The sequence below is a fragment of the Macaca mulatta genome, chromosome 4 (genome assembly GCF_049350105.2).
Source record: "Macaca mulatta isolate MMU2019108-1 chromosome 4, T2T-MMU8v2.0, whole genome shotgun sequence".
NCBI lineage: Eukaryota > Metazoa > Chordata > Mammalia > Primates > Cercopithecidae > Macaca > Macaca mulatta.
This window is the reverse complement of record NC_133409.1, coordinates 72,580,528-72,605,462: the sequence shown is the minus strand read 5'-3', so window position 1 is coordinate 72,605,462 and position 24,935 is coordinate 72,580,528. Positions and strand designations below refer to the sequence as shown.

Here is a 24,935-nt window from a genome sequence, read left to right as displayed (position 1 = left end):
CACAATTCTCAAAACAGTTGACTGCTTTAGGAACTTGCAAAAGCTTTTCCATAGTAGATATACAAAAAAGGTTCATGATAATGACGGTAGATACTAAAATAATGGTGCCTTTTATTTTAAAAAAAGTTAAAACTGATTTGTTTTCTTTGTGAGCATTTTCAGTCAGTGTTAGTAGGAAATTCACTTGAATTCATTGAATTACACTATGTTGACAACCTACCAAAATGTATCAGATGAGTTGACTTTGGCAATTCTCATACTGTAAATGCACCAGGTTCATTGTCCGGTGCATGGAAAGTCAATACACCAAGACACTTGTAGCAAAGAGGTTTAATCCTAAGGCAGCCAAATGAGGAGATGGTAGGAAACCTCAAATCCACCTTTCCGAGGAGTTTGAGGATAGAGATTTTATGGGGTTTGGATGAGTAGTGGGCTGAGGTGTGGGGATCATTTATTGTTGGAAGAGTACAGGGTTGAAATCATAGAGTAAGGAGATGAAGAAACTGGTTAAATTCCTCTGTGAGGGTATCTTGTTGGTATCAGCTATTCCGCTGAAACTTAGGATCTGAAAAACATCTTAAGCAATACTTCAACAAAAGCCTTATGATTATAACATCAGAGGTTCTATCTATAGAAACAATGGGGATGCAAATGTTCAGTACCTAGAGTGTGTGACTTTTGGTTAGTAAGCAGCTGCAAGGACGTGGGCTAAGGTACAACCTAATTAATGCTTAACTATAACTGTATTTCTGTCCAGAACCCAGCATGTAATTCTTATTGACTCTGTGGGGACAGTTTCGATATTGAAAGCTCATTAAATAGGTTCATTCAATTGATGAAAACTAATTTCACATTAAAATACTTACATTTACAATTTTAGGTATATTAGGACATACTCCAGTTTTACCTTCATTTACATAAAATGAGATGTGCCTTTACTGTAAATTGATATTTTCCCTAATGTATGCTGATAGTGGTTTGACTGATAGCTTAACCGGGCAGACAAAGGGCAATATTTTTGATTTATTGGAGACTAATAACTGCCAAAATATGAGTAATAAACTAGACTGGCAATCAGAAAGCAAGCATATTATGAAAGCATAGTGAGGTTTTGCTTAATGCCATGGAATGTTTTATTTCCTGCTAGAAGATAGTTATATCAGGGCATATTAATATGTATTTATCTGTCTTGTTCTTGTACCAAAAAAAATTAAGGTGGTGACTGATAAAAACACAATGTGTGTATGAATAGAAAGTAAGTGTAATTTGCATGGATTCTGGAGCCAGACTACATAGGCTCAAATACCATTGCACTATGGCTTATTTGGAAAGTTACTTAACATCTCTGTAGCTCAGTTCACTCATCTGAAAAATAGGGGACCAGAAGAGTACCTACTGATAGAATTCTCATGAGGACTAAAAAAAATTAGCATTTGCAAAATGCTTAGAATAGTGCCTAGCACAACATATAACTTTTTGTTAAATAACATTATTGAAACTACCAGAAAGAAGACTTATTTACATATGGGACTTATTCACATGATGGGATAACAATTAAACTGAGTGGTGATTTTGCAATAGCAGCAAAAGTTGCTAGAAGAAAATCATTTAATACCTTGAAGTTCTGAAGGAAAATGCGGGTCAAACTCGAGTTCTATATATAGCTAAACTATAATTGAAAAATGAGGTCTGTGGTAAAATAAAGAATATGTTCTGGTTTTTAATCCCAGTTTCTGACAAAGACCTTCAAAAACCCTTGGCATTTCTTGAGTGTTGGAGTATCTTTTATGACTTATTCATAAGAACCTCTTTCCAGCACACCTGAGTTTATACTAACCAGGTGACAAGTAGTGCGCCCTTTTATAGTTTCAAGAAAGGGGCCAAGCACTCCAGAAAGACCTAGTATGTGATTAGAGGGTGGGAAGTTTCAGCCTCACCCCACAGCAGAGAAGGTCTGGAGACTGAGCTCAATTATGTGACCAATGATTTCATAAGACCAAGACCTCACACTCTGGATACACAAAGCTCAAAGAGCTTCGGGGTTGGTGAATACATGGATGTGCTGGGAGGGAGAACACCCTGACTCCATGGGGAGAGGTCATGGGAGCTCTCCATTTGGCAGTTCCTGATTCATATTCTTTATGATAAAACTGGAATTGTAAGTATAGAGCAGTGAATGCTAGAAGTCCTTTAAGATAATTAACAATTCTGAGGAGGTCATGAGACCCCCTGAATTTATAGCTGGTCAGAGGTGTGGAAACTCCCCAGGAGCTGCAACTGGCATCTGAGGTGGGTCTTCCCTTTACCTCTAGGATCTGTTCTAACTCTGGATAGTTAGCATCAGAATTGGGTTAAATCGCAGGACATCCAGTTTGTGTTAGAATTAGTGTCAAAACAAGGTCAAATAAACAGAACTTATAGACATAAAAAAAAGCAGAAAACTTACCATCTGTGCAAGCTTACTAAAAATTCCACCCAAAGAGGTATTATAGCAAGAGATAAACCCAAAGTAAAAAAGGAGTTGTATGTAGAAGATAATATAAATCAAATACAAAGCGTGACTTTTTTTTTTTTTTTTTTGGTAATTCTAGTTAACTCGATGAATAAAAGCAAAAATTTGTTTTGTGCTAAAAATAACATTAATTAAAAATTTAGATACTAGTAAAGATGTAGGAATGCAGTTCTGAGTGTGTTTAAGCCAGATAATAATGTCCCTGCTTTGATTAGGAAGAGGACAGAGATTTCAATTAATTTTAGATTTTACTTAAAAAATAGATATTTATATCTCTACCTATAAATGAATCTATCTATATTAGAGTCATGAGGATAATCATGAAAGCCATAGAAACTAATTATATTACTTCCAAAATACAGAAGGAAAGGAGATTAAAGGATACTTCGAATCTTCAGCTTAAAAATGACCAGGGAAAATCAAACAAAATGAAATGTATGCTAAATATGAACACAAATTAGGGTTATACAAATTCATATACCTCAGTTACGTTAATAAATATAAACAGTTTAAACCCAGTGATTCAAATATGGAAATCTGATGGCTTATATTAAAAAGTCAACCATGTTCTGCTTTCAAGAAAACAAAGTCAGAAAAAAAGATTTTTTTTCATGTAAAAAGAGATTTTACATGAAGTGTGAAAGAATACACAAAGCAAATAGTGACCGAAGATGAACTTGTATAGCCATATTAATTTCAGATAAGAGAATTTAATGCAAAATGTATTAATAAGAATAAAGAATATCACAGCTTAAAGTTCACAGAATCAATCCGCTGAAAACTTGCTTCAGGTACATTTGGTCGCCTGGTGGGCCATTTAAACATTTTATGAAGGGATTTTGTTCCATCGTTTTCTTCAATGCATGTTTTCTCTTTTCCATGCAAGAGGGCTGATGTTATAATAGTAAATGATTATGCTACAATGAATTTTCACCAGGTAAAGAAAGCTTTTTGTGGTTTGAATCTTCTGAGAATATCAAAGACTGTCCTTGCCATCCACACTACAGCAAAACTTTGGCACCTTGAACTGTGGGTTCATAATCTCATAATTGAGAAGGGTCCCTCCACACTCTTGAAATTATGTACCCACTGGAACACTTAAGGTGAAACTAATCAGGGAAGTTTCTCCCCAGAGGAGAAAGGCATCCTTGATGTGAACAGCTTCTCCCAAGTTCACAGATTAAGGCTTCTACTATCACGAAACTCTTATCTGTGAATATTTTTTCTTACTTATGCCTCTGTGAACAATAAAAATGGAAAAGATGTCAGCTATGTGCTATTATGGGGTATGCTTTTATTTGTGAAAAAGTTTGCAACTGGCCTTATTCATGGATAATCTTATATTTTGATAAATAAAAGAGGAAGGCCCAATGTTGGTAAGAAACTTTAATGGTACGTACGTTGTCTGATGATCACTCAGAAACAAAACACTAGTTCCCTCCTCTTAACCATATCATGGGTTAAAGGGAACTTTGCCAGGAGGCCTTCACTCTTCTAAAAGGGCATCGTTTGTTAGATTCTTTATCCACAGTTTAAATGAAAAGAAACAATGGTTAGGAATGTATTCCTCATGATAGGCTCCATAGCAAATTCCACTGTAAAGGGCAAAACAACTTTAAATTTTCTTGTGAAAGTTATTAGAATTGACTGAGCAGAGAAGTATTTGTGCCACTGCTGGCACTCACGGCCTATGGAAAAAACATCGGGTGTTACAGAAATTCAATTGTAGCAGATTAATGAAGAAACTGCTTAGTTAAGTCATTCTTTGATCTATTTGATTTTAGGAGGTTTGTTTTATGGGGACCTTGGGTAAGGAACATACTACGAACTCTTGGTATTATCCTCCCAATAGTCAGAATAATAGTATCTCTAGTGCGCTGGATTCTCTCAAAGGTTGTAAGTGCTTGCATGCAGCCATCTCTAGAATGTCATATGGTTTCTCTTCAACTGGAATGACAGGAACTGAAAGAAGTGTACAACCATGAGGACACTGTAACCTATAAATGATGCGCTGAGACCAGAAACCCAAAATGATGGTAACTGAGAGTGGCACTACGGCCCTAAGTGTGGTCACACTCTCAGCTGAGTGAGAACCGAACCATAAAGGGGGAAGTTTTTTAAAGGAAATTCTGGGAGGCCACTGTTTTGGACTGAGCTCATGCCCTAGGCCCCAACAAACCAAACCAAAATGGAGTCACTTGTGCTAAGACTTTAAGGAAATACATAGTTTCTAGAACACACCACAAACCAGGTTTTGTTTTTCTCCTGCAAATCTCTATAACAAATATTCTTAACAGCATAGTAATCCATCCCCTGAAGTTCCCATTAAAACTTTTTTGTTTGTTTGTTTGTTTGAGACAGAGTCTCACTCTGTCATCAGGCTGGAGTGCAGTGACATGATCTCGGCTCACTGAAACCGCCACCTCCCAGGTTCAAGTGATTCTTCTACCTCAGTCTCCTGAGTAGCCAGGATTACAGGCACATGCCACCACACCCAGCTAATTTTTTTTTTTTTTTTTTTTTTTTTTTTTTTTTTTTTTTAGTAGAGACAACATTTCACCATGTTGGCCAGGATAGTCTCAATCCCTTGCCCTCATGATCCACCTGCCTTGGCCTCCCAAAGTGCTGGGATTACAGGCGTGAGCCACCGCGCCTGGCCTAAATCTTTTAACTAAATTCATTTTCTCTCAGAGACCATCAAGCTTCAGATGATCAAGCAACAAAGGTTTCAGCCAGTTCCAGGTGAAAGCACCACCCTGGCCATCAAGAAGCCACCCTGCCTCCACTAGACAGAGCAGGGCAAGAGGTCCATGATCCCTGACAGGTAGGGACTATGCCCCATGCCAGCATGAAGCAGTTACAGAAGAAAGATAACTGGTTCCTCTGCCTCCCATAACGATTTATAGGGATCACATTTCTCACGGGAGATGAGGCAGGAAAATAGGGTCTGGAGGCAGGGAGCATAAAGTCAATTCACACCTCAGCAATGACAGGAAATATCCTCTCCATAGAGCGTAGGCCAAGTAAATGACTTTGCAGCTTTACTTCATCCTCTTCATTCACATAAGGCGTACCCAAGTAACCAAAGGAATCCTCTAGAGGGTAAACTCTGAAAAATTTTCTAATGGGGCCCTCGAGCCCCTATGCTTGGGCCTGCTCCCACACTGTGGAGTGTACTTTTATTTTCAATAAATCTCTTAATTCCTTCGTTGCTTTGTTTATGCGTTTTGTCCAATTCTTTGTTCAAGACACGAAAAACCTAGACACTCTCCACCAGTAAAAATATGATGAAACAAGGATAAAGAACTAAGTACTGTTAGGTCATCTACGGAAATGGAATACTCTTTCCCTTTGTGCCTAGCTGGGGTACTATTAAACTCTTTTTCTGCCAATATCCTGCACAAATAATGTGGGATAAAGGCAGGAAGCTTTTTTGTAGAACCTTACTCTTGAGAGGAGGTCCATCCAACATGAAGTTCTGTGTAATTCTTAACTCTATATACCTAGTGAGCTTTGACTAAAGCTAATGCATTTGTAAATAAGACAAATATATATTGCTTACCACTCCTTATCTGTTTGCTAACCAACAGAGTCATATAAGATAGCTGAGTAGAAGATGGTGCCAGTGTTTGAAGGGTTCACACCTTGTGAGTACCCTCCCCTTTTACCTGACATTACTTAGCTTAGGAAATTCCATAAAATCAGGAAATCTTCCTGGAGACACCACTGGACAATGGTACACCTGCTGGGAGAATAGCTCCCAGTGATCTATCCTGAGCTCTTCATTTATTGTCTGATGCAAGTCCATGTCTTTGACTACACCTTCTTTTAAGTCATTAGGATAAACTTAAACACTCCCGAACAATGCAAGCGTTATCATTGTTGATACTGTGTTATTTAAAGGTTAAGATCATCTTTTATATATATGTTATCTCACTTCATACTTATATTTATTTGGGGTATTATTAAACCCATTTCACAGGTGGGGAAGGCAGTAGAGAAGGGTAAAATTGCGTTTTCCATGTCACACAACTTGTTAACAGTGCTGCCAGGATCAAAACCCAGGTCCATCTGATTTCAAGGTCAGAATGTCACATCCTTTGTAGAAAATGATAAATATAGAACGAGAAATGGACAAGATCATCAATTCTAGGAGGCCTTCCATGACTTTCTAAATATGACAAGCCAGTGCTTGAGCCCTTCCCATTGCAAAGAGCTATTTCACATGGGAGCTCATTTATTTGTTGGACTCCTCTAATAATTTAGAAGTTCTACCTTATACTACCTTCAAATCTTCCTCCTTATAACTTCTAACTTTTAGGCATTGTTTTTCCCAATAGAAAATTTCATCTTGCTTTCCCTGAACATTATAATTTAGTTTTGAACCTGTGTGGGGCTTTATATAAAACCCTATTAAATAATAGTTACAGCACTTTAGAATGACATACTTTGACATTGAGAAATGAATTTCATATTAAAGTATTTTGTTTTATTAAAAATTTAAGTAGCAATCTCATCTGAATGTCCTTTAAAATAAAAATTAAAACATAGCTTATAATAAGATTAGACTTTTTTCAGGCTGTGAAAGTCATTAAAAACCGTATCCTACTTCATTACATTATTATAAGAGTGACTTTCGATGCAGGAAATTAAAGTATAATTAGCAATGTGCATTTTGGCATTACTTCTGAATGTATTATTTTATTTCTCCTATATATTGTAAATTTCAAATGCCCAGGTAAAATTTTGCATTTTATTTCTAGAAACTGACTGAACAACAATACAAAAGATAAACCAAAATAGTACTCAGATTTTTGGGATGTCCAGTATTTGTTACATCAGATATTTCTTTTTCTCTTTTCTCTTTTTTTTTTTTTTTTTTTTTTTTTTTGAGACAGAGTCTTGCCATGTTGTCCAAGCTGGGGTGCAGTGGTGTGATTTCTGCTCACTGCAACCTCCACCTCCCCAGAGTAAGCAAACCTCTCACCTGAGCCTCCTGAGTAGCTGGGACCCCAGGTGTGTGCCACCACACTCAGCTAATTTTTGTATATTTTGTAGATCAGTGTTTCTCCGTGTTGCCTAGACTGGCCTCCAACTCCTAGGTTCAAGTGATCTGCCCGTTTCGGCCTTCCAAAGTGCTGGAATATATAATATATATAATATACAATAACATATATTAAATATATATATAATAAAATAAGTCTACATCTAAGATGACTCGCATAATTTGGGGGTAAAATGGTATTAGCTGTGATGGAATTAAACCTAACCTGCTTGCCATCCTTCCTGCCCTCCCTTTCCCTTCCTTTCCCTTCCCTTCCATCTCCTTCTCCTTCTTCTCCTTTCACTTTTTTCTCTTCCTGCTCCATTTTCTTTTGCATAGCTTTACAGCTTAATCTGAGAACCCAGATCATCTTTCTTTCTCCATGTCTTTTTCAGTGTGTGTGAATTAAGCAGAATATAAACATCCCCCTAAATTGAACAAGTACTTATTTGGAGATCACTGAAAAATCTTGAATTTAATGATTTAGTCAGTTTTTCTGGCCACCCTCAATTATCATTTATCCATAGAGTAGCAATTTGCTAAGTTAATGCAGTCAGGTTTTGGCAGTTGCCAACCTCTATTTTTTCTCAAATTGACCTCTTGATAAAGTCGGATGAAGTATAAATTGAAGACTCCTCAATATTTTAGAAATTGCTCTTCTCCTCTGCAGATTTGCATTAGAGATCATGCCCATTTATAGAAAAGAATAAATTGATCATTTTATGCATTCATTTTTTTGTCATTTGTACTCTGTAGTATTGGTAAAACTTAGTTGTCAACGATATTAGTACAGAATTTGAAATAAATCTTTTTCCTAAGGTTAACTTAGCTGTTAGCTTCATATATATACAAAATACATATACACACATAATGTAGGCCATATGAATAACTTCATAAGCACAGTTTTACATTTTTGGCTAGAGAATATACTCTTCAAATACTTATAAAGCATGATTTTTGTCAAATAGCCCATTTGCTAAACCTTTACAGGCACTATTTCCACATGGCAAGGCAGTCTGAGACTGCATTGCAAACTCCAGTTTTGCAATTACTTGGTATGTAACCTTGGCCAAGTCACTTATGCTCTTTGCACCTTTGCGTGTTCATCTGTAAAATTAGGCTAATAATACCTATTCTACTTAAATCACAAGAGTATTAAATGGATACAGTCAGATGACAAAGTATAATTTAAGTTGAAAAAACTAAGAACATTTTAAAAAATCCTTATCTTTATTATATCACATTGAACTCAGTTGAGTTCCTGCAATTTTGTTAGGCTGCTCTCATGTGGCAGTCATGTGGTTTAAGCCATGTGTGTGTTAGGACCACATAAATGTAATGAATGCCTACAAGAAACTAGGAACAGTACTTGCAGCTCTGGGGCAACAGCTTAATCAGACATGGCTTCTGGGCATATTATAATCTACTAGGGAGACAGACATAAGCTTGTAAAATGTGTTACAATGAAGGCTTAAAAAGTGCAATGGAGAACAAGGAAGGAAAAGTTTAATTATTTCCAGTGAGATGTGAGAAGATGTTGTGAAGAAAAGAGGGTTTGTACTTAAAAAGTAGGTGTAGCTGACAACTGGTATTTATAAATAGAAAAGAAAGAAGACTTAGGTTGTTCTTCTGTTAATATTATTTAAAAATTCACATAGAAACTAGTTAAAGTTAATTAAATATTAATGATGATATTTAAGAGCAAATTTAATAGAAAATTGCCAAAAACATAATTATGTGTCTTCCCCAATATTCAAATGTGTTTTTCTTTGTCGACTCTTCTGGAAGTTCAGATTAGTCAGGAGTCTTTCTTGAGTGCTTCCTCAGGGCTCATAATTGTCAAAATGTCCCAAAAGGGATGACTCTGTCTTTGCTACATGTTGGCAAGACAAGCCACCTTAGCTTGTGAGATTTCCAGCCTTTCTGCAGTTAGAATTCCTGCTTCTTCTAGACTTGAAAGAGGCAGACAAGTCCAAGAGCAGCAAAATTCAATAAAATTATGTGACGAGTAGTTGCAAATTTCCAGTCAATGGCTCTGTTTTTCCCCCCAAAGAGAAAGGTGTTTTTCTGACACTGATTTTAGGAGTTATTTATGTATTAGAAATTCAGGGGGCACATGTGTAGCTTTGTTACACGGGTATATTGTGTAATGCTGCGGTTTAGACTTCTAGTGAACCCATCACTCAAATAGTGAAAATAGTATTTGATAAGTAGTTTTTCACTCCTTATCTGCCTTTCTCCCTCCTTTCCTTTGGAGTCTCCAGAGTCCATGATTTCCATCTTTGCTTTAGCATAGCCAATGGAAACATTCGCTTTGAATAGCTGTCTCACTTTAGTCATCCTTTTAGTAGTGTTAGAACCAATGTTTTCCATTATAAACAAAATCAGTGAGAATTATGTCTTTCAATACCAAACCACATTGGCTCAAATTGAATCCTTTAGGGATGTATGTATTTTTAAATGTTAAATTTAGTATGAATACATTTCAGAAAATCTGGGAATGGCAAAAATAAATTATCCCAGTCCCATTCCAAATACTGTTGGTATTTTGTTTTCCATCTTTTTCCCTTTTTTCCTATATGACTGATTATATATTGGCCTCCCTGCCACTGTATCTATTCTTTACAGCCTATCAATAGCATCATAGTTATATCTTTTGTTTTGTTTATATAATTATCAAGGTATCCAGCTTGGATTTTTATAAAGTCTTAATAATCAAGGGTTGCTATAGCTGTATCTTTTTAAAGAGTGAATACAATATATAATTTTAATGCAGTGCCACACTGTTAGATTTCTAGGCTGATCCTAGAGTTTTTTGTTGAATCATAAGCATACTTATATGAAAGTATTTATACATGGAACTTTGATGAAATATTTGGGTAAAACGGTATGAACAATTCTACAGCTCTGGATTACACAGATACAACATCAAAAAAATTTTGACATTCTCAGTTTCTCTGTTATAATCCCTGGTTTCCTTGTTAAGTGATTAGCAAAATGCTCATCAGTTATGTATGGTAAATTATTTACTTTCTAGCTCCTGAATTTGGGATGTTATGTAACCTGGAAAACCTCTGTTTACCCACATGGAAACTTAGAATAATACTACCTTCTAGAAAAGTTCTGATATTTAAAAAATAGTATGTGTAGTAAATCTTCTAGAAAATTGCCTATTTAATGAGTTCTCAATTGGTAGATATTAGCATTAATTTGTTTCAGTTTACTTTTTTTAATGATGAATGATGCTAAATTTGTTCTGAAGCATTTGAAGGTCATTTGGATTTTTTATTGTCCTATGCACACTCAAGTCTATTTTCTCATGGCTAAATGACCATGCTAGAAGTAGGCAACAGCACCAGATGCAGTCCCTGGGGTGTCCTGAGTAAAAGTCTTCCTACCTAGGATGTATTGGCATAGTCTCTGGTTTTAGTAATTCCATTGATTCACCATGGCTCTTTCAGGGATTGATTTGGCCTTTCAAAACTGATAGTAACACTATTATTATTCAACTATTTAATACTACCATTTTAATAAGGAAGCATTTCATATTCTCCACTTTGATAACTCACCAGCAATTGTATTATCACCTTTTGAGACTACTTAAGATCTACCTAGAATAAGAAAAAATGTGCTTTTTGTGGCCAGCCTCAAATACAGAGGTTCAATCCTAGGGCTCATGACCACCTCTCATTTTCTTACAAAGTGCTGCTTTGCCCTGCTTCCTCTTCTTTGTGTTTGGTATCTGTGAGAGCTTCCTAGCAGGAGAAAATTCCTGGTCTGAGGGTTAATTTTATGTGTCAACTTGGCTGGGCCACAGTGCCTAGATATGTGGTCAAATGTTCTGGATGTTTCTGCGAGGGTATTTTTTGGATGAGATTAACATTTAAATTGGTGTACTTTGTGCAAAGTAGATTGTCCTCCAAGACGTGAGTGGACCGCATCCGGTCAGTCGAAGGGCTGAAAAGAAAAAAAGACTGGCCTCCCTCAAGCGAAAGGGAATTCTGCCAGCAGATGGCAGACTTTAGACTTGAACTGCTACATCAACTCTTACATGGGTCTCCAGTATGCCAGCCCACCCTGCAGATTTTGAACCTGCTAATCTCCATAATTACACGAACCAGTTCCTTGTAATAAATCTTTCTCTCTCGATACACACACATGTCCTCTGAATTCTGTTTCTTTGAAGAACCCTGACTCACACAATCACTAGTGGCGGGAACACGTCTCATGATTGAGTGCCTTGTCCAGAAACTCTTGGAGACGCCCCAAAAGCTCTCTTTTTGGCTGCCTGTTCTATTTGTTTGATAGCTCTGCTGTTGAATATTAGGGAGGAGGACAGAGGAGAGACAAATGAAAAAATAAACTTCTGCTCCTCGATAATTGAATCATGGGGGTGAGTCTTTCTCATGCTGTTCTCATGATAGAGAATAAGTCTCATGAGATCTGATGGTTTTGCAGTGGGTACTTCCTCTGCCCATGTTCTCTTGCCTGCCACCATGTAAGATATGTCTTTGCTCCTCCTTCACCTTCCACCCCAATCATGAGGCCTCCCCAGCCATGTGGAACTGTGAGTCCATTAAACCTCTTTTTCTGTATAAATTACCCAGTCTCAGGTATGTCTTTATCAGCAGCATGAAAATGGACTAATACCTTCCTTTAGTGGCATGTATATGAGGCATCTGGAGATCACTCTGTCACTTTTCTTCTGAAAGAGCAAATTTCATTGGGTACTGCATTGAGTAGACCTCCAGAGGAGAAAGTTTTTTTCTTATACTTCTGCCTTCTCAACTTTAGCTGAACCTACAGTTTATTCTAGAAAAAGTGCTAATCAAATTCATCTACTTCTGGTACATTGAATGGAACATATTTTCTAGAAGACTAATGTTGTGTGTGAAAGGGTCAGGAGCATGTGACTCATCCTCTCTGTCTTCTCCCTTCTGTGTATGCAGCTGCAGAGGGAGCTGACTTGTGATTGGCTGTCTTCCAATCTAGAGTTCAGATTCCAGACCCATGAATTCTGGAACAGGAAGAACAGGAAGCTCAGTCACAACCTCTGTGCTGTGAATGTCAGGGCTGCTGTTCCTCCCGAGGCCTCCAGGGACTGCTAAGGAGACAGACTCTCAGAGAACTGTCTTCTGTGTGCACCCTGCTGGAGTCTGCCTGCAGTGTTCCAGCAAGCAGGGAGTGCTGACCCTCTCCCGACCACCCTTGCACTGTTTGTCACCTGCACCCCGAAGCAGGGTTCTTCAGTTTCTGCCAGCATTGTATGCTACTTGGTCCAAGTTCCTTCCTTCCTCTTTCCGGTCTTACTTGCTGTTCTGTTGCAGGATGCAACCAGATATATATCATTGATTTTTCTCAACCCAACCTCATCTGCTCTAGAATTTGGATTTTTTTTTCTGTCAGATTGTTGGGGAAAAAACAAATGTTGCATGTTATCCTTAAACTTCTGAAACTGTTGTGACTTGTTTGTCTGTCTGCTTGCCTTCATGAGGGGAATGAGAGGCAGCACTCATGAGAAATGGCTAGACGTCTGACCTGGGTTCTTTCTGTTACTGACAAACTCGGAAGATTTCTCCTTCCCAAGTTGAGTAATGTTAGACAGGCTTATATTTTCCTATGGTTGAACTAAAAATATAATTTACAGTTTGAATTGGGTATTAATTTAAATTTTGATGTAAATTTTAGAAAAAAATAAAAAGGAAATTGGAAAAGAAAAAATAGATTGAGAGATATCAACAAGAGAAATGAGACTTAAAAAATAGAAAAAGAAAAAAGGAAAATAATCACAACATATTAGTTATGGGAAGTACAGCACTATTGTCTAATATGTTCCATAGAAACCAGAGCATCTGCAGTAGAAGTTTTCTATTTCTAGTTTAGTCAATGAATCTGTTATTGGCTATAAACTTTTCAGAGGTTTTGATAAGAATGAGGTAATATTGACTAATGAATAACTTTGAATAATTTTCAATTGCATATTCTCCAATACCATATCAATTTGCTGTTTCTTTAATCATGGAACTAATCTGAAACCACTATTTTTAAAAATGTTGCTACTGAGAGTTTTTTGTTCCAGTCAGCTCATCTCTTTCTGAATATTAGATTTCTTCCATTTAAAAAATAGTCTTAACAGTAAGCATTCTCAACACAGCATGTTTCTACATAAAATGCTAGACTCTTCTCGTTCTTAGAAACAATTTTGAATTTAGATTTAGAATCTGCATAACCTTAATAACAGCTCCAATTGGTCCAATCCTTAGTTGGAACTGAGAATGTAGTTTAAGTTGAACATTGATTCTCAGTTTAGTTTTGTTCCTAGGAAAGGTATAGACATTCTGAATGCATTAGAAGAGAATACGTAAATATGGACAAGACAGCCTTGATTTTAAAAAGTATAGTGAGATACTGTCACCCACAGAAATGTTTTTCAGAGGACTAAATTTTCCTGAAAGGTAATTTTGTTAGGAGACATACCCACAGTGAATTAGAAGATCATGAAAAGAGGTAAACAGACAAGTTCAAAGTTTGTTATCACTTACTAATCATTTGACTTTGGGAGAACCACCGTGTGGATATCTTCATGAATAAAATCAAGTATGCCATGCCCTCTTTTATAAGGATTTTGTAAGAAATTAAGTTTAAAAAATTATGAAAAGCAATATCACAAAACTTGGCGTGCAATAAATAATAATAGACCATATGTAGTTGCTTTTATTATTGTTTAAAATAGCATGCATTTCTCTGCAACAGTAAACTGAATACAATAAATATAAATTTGCCTTTTTGGTGAAACCTCTAAAATTATTAGACAATTTTGAGCTAGTTGCTTCCGTTTGTGGCTCAAAGGAGTGAGTTGGGGAGAGGGAGCATGGCTCCCCTGAAGCCTCCAAAATACACATATCCTCTAAGTAGAAACAACAGGCAGAGACTGTTCCCTGTCACAAGGGAGTAACTGGAACCAGACTTACTATTCCACTATGAACAAGTAGAAAACTACAGAATATATGTGGCAACCATTTTTAGACATTGGACAACCACCAGGTCAGGACTGTGATCCCTAAGAGCAGGAAACACAGAGAACTTGGAGGCACTTTCCCAATGGGGATGCAGGGAGGAAATTCTAAACAGTGCAAGCATTGCAGGACTTTTCCTTAGTTCAGCTGAAGACAGGGTCCTTGTCCCATGGTCATGAAAGTTTAGGCTTGCAGACAGTTTGAAGAGTGAGTAAAGCAGGGTTTTATTGGATGAAAGAAAAAAAAAAAAAAGCAGAGCAGAGGAAAAGGGACTCTCCACAAGGCCAGAGTCCCTGCTGGGGCACTTCCTGCCTTGCTGTTTGAATCAGAGGTTCCTCACAAGAAGAGGAGGGGCCAGGCTCCTCCCCAGTGCAAAGGGCCCGATTTTCTGTGTCTCCACCCCAGTACACTGGCAGGCTGCAGTTTTGCCTGGGAGCCTCTCCCACCTGGCTGTCTCACAGGAGGCCTCATTGAATCAAAGAAATAGAGATCACCTGGGTGCGGTGACTCACGCCTATAATCCTAACACTTTGGGAGGCCAAAGCGGGAGGATCACCTGAGGTTGGGAGTTCAAGACCAGCCTGACCAACATGGAGAAACCCCATGTCTACTAAAAATACAAAATTAGCCAGGCGTGGTGGTGCATGCCTGTAATCCTAGCTACTTGGGAGACTGAGGCAGGAGAATTGCTTGAACCTGGGAGGCAGAGGTTGCGGTGAGCTGAGATCGTGCCATTGCACTTCAGCCTGGGCAACAAAAGCAAAACTCCATCTAAATAAATAAATAAATAAATAAATAGAAATAGAGATCACCATTCAGGGAGGTGAAGTCGGATGGAATTTGTAGAACAGTACTAAAGATGACAGAACTATTCAAGAAAATGCACCAGAAATTTGTTCTGATCTCTTAGGTCTGTTTAGCATTTAGTAAACAATTCCTGGGCATATGACATTTTAAAAGTGTGAATCATCACCAAGGGTCACTTCCTGAATGAAACTTTTAAATGACTTCCCATAACTCTAAAAAAAACCACTCCAGTCTCAAAAAGTTGACTTAAATGTGAGCCCTGAATTATCTGTGCAGTACTTGCATCTCTAGCCTCATCCATAACCAGTGTGAGGCAGCCTGGCCACCACTATCCCTTCAGTGGCTCCAGGGTACTAAAGTTATTGCAGGTCTTCAAATGCCCCATTCTGTTTTTCTTGATTCCATGTCTTTGAACATCGTCTTTCATCTGCCTGGATCTCTGGTCTCTCTTTCTCTATTTATCTTACGAAATCCTACTCTTCCTTCAGGTCTCAGGTTTTTTTTTAATTAATTAATTTATTTTTTATTATACTTTAAGTTCTAGGGTACATGTGCACAACGTGCAGATTTGTTACTTATGTATACATGTGCCACGTTGGTGTGCTGCACCCATTAACTCATCATTTACATTAGGTGTGTCTCCTAATGCTATCCCTCCCACTTCCCCCCACCCCACAACAGGCCCTGGTGTGTGATGTTCCCCTTCCTGTGTCCAAGTGTTCTCATTGTTCAATTCCCACCTATAAGTGAGAACATGCAGTGTCTGGTTTTCTGTACTTGCGATAGTTTGCTGAGAATGATGGTTTCCAGCTGCATCCATGTCCCCACAAAGGACATGAACTCATCCTTTTATATGGCTGCATAGTATTCCATGGTGTATATGTGCCACATTTTCTTAATCCAGTCTGTCATTGATGGACATTTGGGTTGGTTCCAAGTCTTTGCTATTGTGAATAGTGCTGCAATAAACATACATGTGCATGTGTCTTTATAGCAGCATGATTTATACCTCTTTGGGTATATACCCAGTAATGGGATGGCTGGGTCAAATGGTATTTCTAGTTCTAGATCCTTGAGGAATCACTACACTGTCTTCCACAATGGTTGAACTAGTTTACAATCCCACCAACAGTGTAAAAGTATTCCTATTTCTCCACATCCTCTCCAGCACCTGTTGTTTCCTGACTTGTTAATGATTGCCATTCTAACTGGTGTGAGATGGTATCTCATTGTGGTTTTGATTTGCATTTCTCTGATGACCAGTGATGATGAGCATTTTTTCATGTATCTGTTGGCTGCATAAATGTCTTCTTTTGAGAAATGTCTGTTCATATCTTTCGCCCACTTTTTGATGGGGTTGTTTTTTTCCTGTAAATTTGTTTGAGTTCTTTGTAGGTTCTGGATATTAGCCCTTTGTCAGATGAGTAGATTGCAAAAATTTTCTCCCATTCTCTAGGTTGCCTGTTCACTCTGATGGTACTTTCTTTTGCTATGCAGAAGCTCTTTAGTTTAATTAGATCCCATTTGTCAATTTTGGCTTTTGTTGCCATTGCTTTTGGTGTTTTAGACATGAAGTCCTTGCCCATGCCTATGTCCTGAATGGTATTGCCTAGGTTTTCTTCCAGGGTTTTTATGGTTTTAGGTCTAACATTTAAGTCTCTAATCCATCTTGAAGTAATTTTTGTAAAAGGTGTAATGAAGGGATCCAGTTTCAGCTTTCTACATATGACTAGCCAGTTTTCCCAGCACCATTTATTAAATAGGGAATCCTCTCCCCATTTCTTATTTTTCTCAGGTTTGTCAAAGATCAGATGGTTGTAGATGTGTGGTATTATTTCTGAGGGCTCTCAGTTTTAACATCAGTTCCCTGGTAAGTACTTTTACAGGAAACACAGTTATTGTTCCCTGCCCCATGTCTGGAGCTGCTTACTTTCCCTTTCCTAATCTGCTTCACAGTTAATTTAGTGTGTCTCCTTCTCCCTAATGGTCAGCAAACCCATGGATGTTGGGTCCTATTCTCTATTGCCTCCAGCACAGTAGCTGGCCCATGATAGGCTCATTGTAAATGTCAGGTGGAATGAGTAAGTGAACAAGCTCAGAGACAGAAGTTACTCTTGAATGGGTAGAAGGATACTTGTAATTTCTTCCTTTGACTTTTTTAAAAAAATTATTCTTAAAAAAATGGGATACATGTGCAGAATGTGCACCCTTGTTACATAGGTATACACATGCCATGGCGGTTTGGTGCACCTACTGACCCATCCTCTAAGTTCACTCCCCTCACCCTCCATCCCCCAACAGGCCCTGGTGTTTGTTGTTCCCTTCTCTGTGTCCACATGTTCTCATTGCTCAACTCCCATTTATGAGTGAGAACATGCAATATTTGGTTTTCTGTTCCTGTGTTAGTTTGCGAGAATGATGGCTTCTAGCTTCATCCATGTCCCTGTAAAGGACATGATCTCATTCTTTTTTATGGCTGCATAGTATTCCATGGTGTATATATACCACATTTTCTTTATCCAGTCTCTCATTGAGGGGCATTTGGGTTGGTTCCATGTCTTTGCTATCATAGATAGTGCTGCAATAAACATATGGGTGCATGTGTCTTTATAGTAGAATGATTTATATTCCTTTTGGTAGACACCCAATAATAGGATTGCTGGGTCAAATGGTATTTCCTTCTAGATCCTTGAGGAATCGCCATACTGTCTTCCACATTGGCAGAACTAATTTATACTTCCACCAACAGTGCAAAAGTGTTCCTATTTCTCCACAGTCTTGCCAGCATCTATTGTTTCCTGACTTTTTAATGATCATCAGTCTAACTGGCGTGAGATGGTATCTCATTGTGGTTTTGATTTGCATTGCTCTGATGATCAGTGATCTTGAGCTTTTTTTCATATTTTTTTGGCTGCATAAATGTCTTCTTTTGAGAAGTATCTGTTCATATATTTTGTCCACTTTTCAATGGGGTTGTTTTTTTCTTTTATATTTATTTAAGTTCCTTGTAAATTCTGGATATTAGACCTTTGTCAAATGGGTAGACTGAAAAAAATTTCTCCTTTCTGTAGGTTGCCTGTTCACTCTGATGACAGTTTCTTTTGCTGTGCAGAATTAATTAGATCTCATTTGTCAATTTTGGCTTTTGTCACAATTGCTTTTGATGTTTTTGTCATGAAGTCTTTGCCCATGCCTATGTCCTGAATGCTATTGCCTAGGTTTTCTTCTAGAGTTTTAATGGTTTTGGGTTTTACATCTAAGTCTTTAATTTCTCTTGAGTTAATTTTTGTATAAGGTATAAGGAAGGGGTCCAGTTATAGTTTTCTGCATATGGCTAGCCGGTTTTCCCAGTGCCATTTACTGAATAGCAAATTCTTTCCCCATTGCTTTTGTCAGGTTTGTTGAAGATCAGATGGTTGTAGATATGTGGTGTTATTTCTGAGGTCTCTGTTCTGCTCCATTGGTCTATATGTCTGTTTTGGTATGAGTATCATGCTGTTTTGGTTACTGTAGCCTTGTAGTGTAGTTTGAAGTCAGGTAGCATGATGTTGTTCTTTTTGCTTAGGATTGTCTTAGCTATACAGGGTCTTCTTTAATTCCATATGAAATTTAAAATAGTTTTTTTCTAATTCTGTGAAGAATGTCCATGGTAGTTTGATGGGAATAGCATTGAATCTGTATATTACTTTGGGCAGTATGGACATTTTCACAATATTGATTCTTTCTATCCATGAGGATGGAACGTTTTTCCATTTGTTAGCATCCTATCTTATTTCCTTGAGCAGTAGTTTGTAGTTCTCCTTGAAAAGGTCCTTCACGTTTGTTGTTAGCTCTATTCCTAGGTATTTTATTCTCTTTGTAGTGATTGTGAATGGCAGTTCACTCATGATTTGGCTCTCTGCTTTTCTATTGTTGGTGTAAAGGAATGCTTGTGATTTTTTCACATCGATTTTCTATCCTGAGACTTTGCTGAAGTTACATATCAATTTAAGGTGGTTTGGGACTGAGATGATGGGGTTTTCTAAATATGCAATCATGTCTTTTGCAAACAGAGGCAATTTGACTTTCTCTCTTCCTATTTGAATACCTTTATTTCTTTCTTTGGCTTGATTGCCCTGGCCAGAACTTCCAATACTATGTTGAACAGGAATGGTGACAAAGGGCATCCTTGTCTTGTATTGGTTTTCAAAAGGAATTCTTCGAGCTTTTGCCCATTTAATATGATATTGACAGTGGGTTTGTCCTAAATAGCTCTTATTATTTTACTAAAAGCATTAAAAATGGTGGATGTGGATAACTATGCACATAATGTTGTAATATTTCTGGCAAGAAATTAAAAGATAGCACTTGATTGGATATGAATGGTAAAGATGGGGCTATATATTTTAATAGTGGCTGACCAATAAACATACACTTTGGAGGTTGATTACTTTGATGCGTATTTTGATAATGTTTGAGCTTTTTTGGTTACTTTTGCACTAGTAGCTCCTCCAGATATTGGTCAATACTCCTTCCACTCATTAGTTAAAAAAAATTACAATTCACCTTTAGTATGACCTGTTTAGAATATTTATTTTACCTCAAATACTTGCTTTTGTCAGGTTTGCATAATTTAAATAGCAAGAAAATGTTACTCATATAGAAGTTGGAGGGAAAATTCAGACTAGAAAGTTCTGTTTTGGAAATATTTGTAGAGAATTTCTTAGGACTTTAGCTTAAGAAAATATTTTTGATGGAATGATTTTGGAGAAAATATTTCAGAGTTTTGAAAAATCACATTCTTTACTCTATTTAATAACAATTTTGTAAGTCTGAAATTCAACAGACTAGATTTAGATCTCACATTACCTCACAAACCCAAAGGAACCCTTGGTATGCCACTGCTTTGTTTATAAATAAATAATCTTGGGGCACTTTTGAATTAAAACAGAAAAACTAACTCATTTAGTTGCCTTTGTAACATGGTAAGTGTATGTTTTCCCCAGGGGATAGCAGTTTTTAGCTGTGTTACTAATTCTTGCTTATGTATATAGATAAAGAAAATATTTTTGGTGGTTAAATGTGTTTCAACTAACAATATATGCATCTCAGATAGTTGGCTTTGTTTATTGATGTTTCTCTTTTAATTTCAGAAACTATAAATCTTTTTTAAAAAGTCTTTCTTGTGTTCCATTTTTCTACTTATATTAAAATCAAAGATCAACATGATTTTCACCAGATTTACACAACTCAAGATTAAATTGAGAAAGGATGGCTATAAATATATTTTTATCATAAAGATAGCCTATCTTGATATTCTTGGAAAACCCTTTAATTTAAATGAATATATTTTCTTAGTAGGTTTATTTGCTGTGAGCCAAATATTTTGGCTATTTTCCACAGGCAAATGCTTGATCACTAATTGTTCACAAGATTCTCATAGAGACTAGATGTGATTTCTGAGATCTTCTTGATACAGTGTTACTGATAACTGTATTAATCAAATTTACCATTAAATATGTAATCCTTTTATATCCATGTCCCTACAAGATCTTTACAAGGCTATAATGTGATTTTTAAATCATTATTATTATTATTATTATTGAGATGGAGTCTTGTTCTGTCGCCCAGTTTGGAGTGCAGTGGCAAGATCTCGGCTCACTGCAACCTCTGCCTCTTGGGTTCAAGCAATTCCCTGCCTCAACCTCCCTAGTAGCTGGGATTACAGGTGCCCGCCACCAGGACTGGCTAATTGTTGTGTTTTTAGTAGAGATGACGTTTCACCATCTTGGCCAGATTGGTCTTGAAATCCTGAACTCGTGATCCACCTGCCTTGGTCTCCCAAAGTGCTGGGATTAAAAGCGTGAGCTACTACACCCGGTCGATTTTTAAATTCTTATGTGTAAAAGAGAAGCATTTGCCTGATTTATTAAAAAAGTTGTACCTATGTGGAATTGGCTTTCAATAAGTTTTACAAATACACTCTCTCAATACACCTGACTTTAACTTTTAGGATTTATTTTTAATATATGAATTTTTTTTTTGAAATGAAGCTTTGTGTAACCCTGTGGAATGTAAACTTTTATTGCAATGCTTTATAAATCAATCTAAAACTTATGAAAAATCTTCAAGAAAAGAACAAGATTTTTTTCCTCAACCATTAGAAAGGAGCCTGCCAATCTGATATTTTAATAGATGTAAAAACTTTGAATGTGTTTCCTAAAAACAAGAACATTCCCTGCATAACCACAATACTGTGACAGATAAAATAACACTGATGTGTTTCTACCACCTATTTATCATGCCCCATTCAAGTTTCAGCATTTTCCCAATAAAGTTCTTTTTAGCAGAAAGATCTAATTCAGATTCAAACACTTCATTTAGTTGTCAAATTTCCTTAGTCTCTTTCAATCTGATGCAGTTTTTCAGTCTTTCTTCGACTTCTAGGCCTTTGATTGTTATGGGAACTACAGGCCAGTTATTTTTTAAAGTATTGTCAATTTTAATTTGTCTGATGTTTTCTTGGGATTAGATTCAGTTTATCCATCTTTGTTAAGGATATAAAAGAAATGATGCTGTGTCCTCATTGCATCTGCTGTGGTTTGGATGCCATCAAAACTCATATTGAAATTTGATTCTCAGGGTGACAGTTTTGGGAAGTAGAGCTTGGTGGGAGATGTTTGGGTCCTGGGGGAGATCCTTCATGAATAGATTGATGATGGTTCAGAGGAATAAGTTATTTCTTATGTGGGACTGAATTAATTGCTGTGAGAGTGGGTGGTTTCCTCTCACATTTGGTCTGTTTGCACACATCCACTTCGCCTTTCATTTTCCACCATGAGTTAAAGTGGCACAAAACTCTCACCAGATGAGCTGCCTGCTCTTGGACTTCCCAGCCTCAAGAATCATGAGCCAAATACAGTCATGTGTTGCATAAGGAGCTTTCGGCCAACAATAGACAGTATATATGAGAGTGGTCTCACAAGATTCAACATCGTATTTTTACTGTACCTTTTCTATGTTTAGAAGTGTTTAGATACACATTTACTATTGTGTTAAAGGTGCTTACAGTATTCAATACAGTAACATGCTCTACGGGTTTATAGCCTAGAAACAATAGGCTATATACCATATAGCCTGGGTGTATAGTAGTACCATCTAGTTGTGTGTAAATACACTCTTTAAGCTCACACAGTGTCAAAATCACTTAATAATTTCTCAGAACGTGTCTCCATTGTTAAGCATGACTGTAAACTTTTTTCTTTATAAATTACCCAATCTTGGTTGCTTTGTTATAGCAACACAAAATGGACAAAAACAACATTCAATGGGTAGAACTACTTTTCTTTGTCCAATTTTTGGTAATGTTTATTGTAATCACTTGATTTAAGTGGTGCTCATCTTCTCCAACTGCAAATTTATTCTTTTTCCATTTTTTATTAATAAGTAATTTTGAAACTAGGCAGCTCCTCTGTTCTTTACTTATCTTTGCTAATTTAATCATACATTTATAGAATTTAAGAAAAATTTAATGTTTTATTATTTATATTTGTCCCAGATTTAGCTAGAGTAAATTCAAGCTGGCTTTTTTGTCCTTCTGACACCCCTATTATTTTATTTTATGAATTTTTTGCTTTCTTACATGACAAGAAGTACCAGGCACATCTTGTATTTCCCAGCTCTATCCCTGGATTCAGTCATTTCTCCAAAGAACCAAGGTTTTTGTAAAAGAAAAATGATACGTAGAAGCCAAGGTCTGGTGATACGAGTGCTCATGACTGTTGTGGGAGTGGCTTGCTGCTCTGCATCCTTTTAAGTGGACAGAGTTATACATGCTTACATATTCATTTCTGTTCTAGATTTTGTTCATTTATTGACTCCTTACTGTAGACTTCGACTTCCCATGCTGGGCTAGGAAGCATAGATGCCCTCCTAACCCCACTTGGACCCAACACCTGTACCAGGCCATGTCCCCAAATAGATTTTCTATTCACACTGTGTGGATAACCTCCATACAAACCCCATTAGATTTCTGCACATCACATCAGGCTACCATTATGTCCAAATTGTCTTTATCTTCTCCGGGAAAAAAAAATGACTTTAGGATTAAATATTTCTGTAAGAAAAGAGAAAGGAAAGAGAAGAGAATGAGGAAGAGAAGAAAAATACTGAATTATTCAGGAAAGATAGGAAAAGAGAAGAGAACCAAAGAACTTTAAAAATGTCATCTCAGCATCTTCTGGCTTTCATAGATTGAGATAAGAATTACTCAGTTATTCTTTCCTTTTTATTTAATGTTCCCTTTACACCACATGATTTAAAAAAATTACTATTTTTAGCAATTTGATTATGATGTTTCTTGGTGCGGGTTTTCTGGTGTCTATTTCAAATATGAACTGAGCTTCCTGATGTTTTTATAAAAAGGGGAAATTTGAATACTTATACACAGCGGAAAATGCCACATGACATTAAAGGCAGAGATTGGAGTGATACAACAGAAGCTAAGGAATGCCAAGAAATACCCCAATTTAGGAGGCAGGTATAAAAACGATTTTCTCCCATAGCTTCAATGGAATCAACTTCACCAATACCTTGATCTCTGAATTCTTGCCTCCAGACTATTAGATACTAAATTTCTGTTGTTCTGAGCCCCTCCATTTGTAGTATTTTGTTATAGCAGCTCCAGCAAATGAATAAAGGTAGGTTTCCTTTTATCATCAAATTTGTAAAATATTTGGCCGTCGTAAGTTCATGTATTTTGATTTCTATACATGAGTCACTGTGTAAATTTCTAGAGTCCTTACTCGCAGTAGCTCCTTCTTCCTTGGTAGTCTGCCCCACAAATGACTGCTGGAGCTGACTCCTTGTCCTCTGGTTTTTGTTTCTTCAACTTTGTTGTACCCTGTCTGCTTTAGATCCTACTCTCTTTACCATAATTCAGAAAGTACATTTAGGCCAAAAGTCAGGGCAATTGTAGTGCTCACTTCATTTGTATTACTTCTGTCAGAGGGCACAATTCTTTGTCCTTTTGTCATTAGTGAAAAGAATTGTTTTAATAATTTTATCTCATTTTTAGTTATTTTTAATAACAAGAGGATACTTTTGATCCCAGTTACTCTACCATAGCTGGAAGTAGTAGTACTACATTATTTTCAGAGATCTAATAATTTGGTTTAGTAATTCACCTGATATTTAGACAATGGGTATAGATTCATCTTCTAAATACATTTTATATTTAGAATATGTAAAGTTTTACTCTTATCCAGTTTAGAAAGGCCATTTTTTAATAAAGAAGTAGAAAAGGAAGTGCTAGTATTTATTAAGGATTATTGATCCTTTTTAGACACAAAGACATAAATTAAGCCCATCAGGTCTTTGGAGAAGCATCATTATCAAAATTCTAAGCAACTTTGTGATTTTCTTATGAATTTACCAGTGTAGGCTTTGAAAATTTTTCTTTCATTCTCTAAAAATAGTAATAATCTTTTTTCATTAATTTTATTTAAGGAGTCCTGAAGAGATACTGATTTGGAATCATTCTATCATTGGAAGTCTTGCATAACAATGAACAAAAGTT

General features: G+C 36.8%; 1 long non-coding RNA gene across 1 annotated transcript in view; it reads right to left on the bottom strand.

Annotated features, from left to right (window-relative positions):
- LOC144340723 (uncharacterized) overlaps positions 1–7,744 on the bottom strand; it is a 33,474-nt gene extending 25,730 nt beyond the window's left edge. The window contains exon 1 of the long non-coding RNA XR_013417006.1: positions 7,500–7,744. This is a non-coding gene — a long non-coding RNA (uncharacterized LOC144340723). The remainder of the gene's footprint in view (positions 1–7,499) is intronic.
- Positions 7,745–24,935: the final 17,191 nt, after the last annotated feature.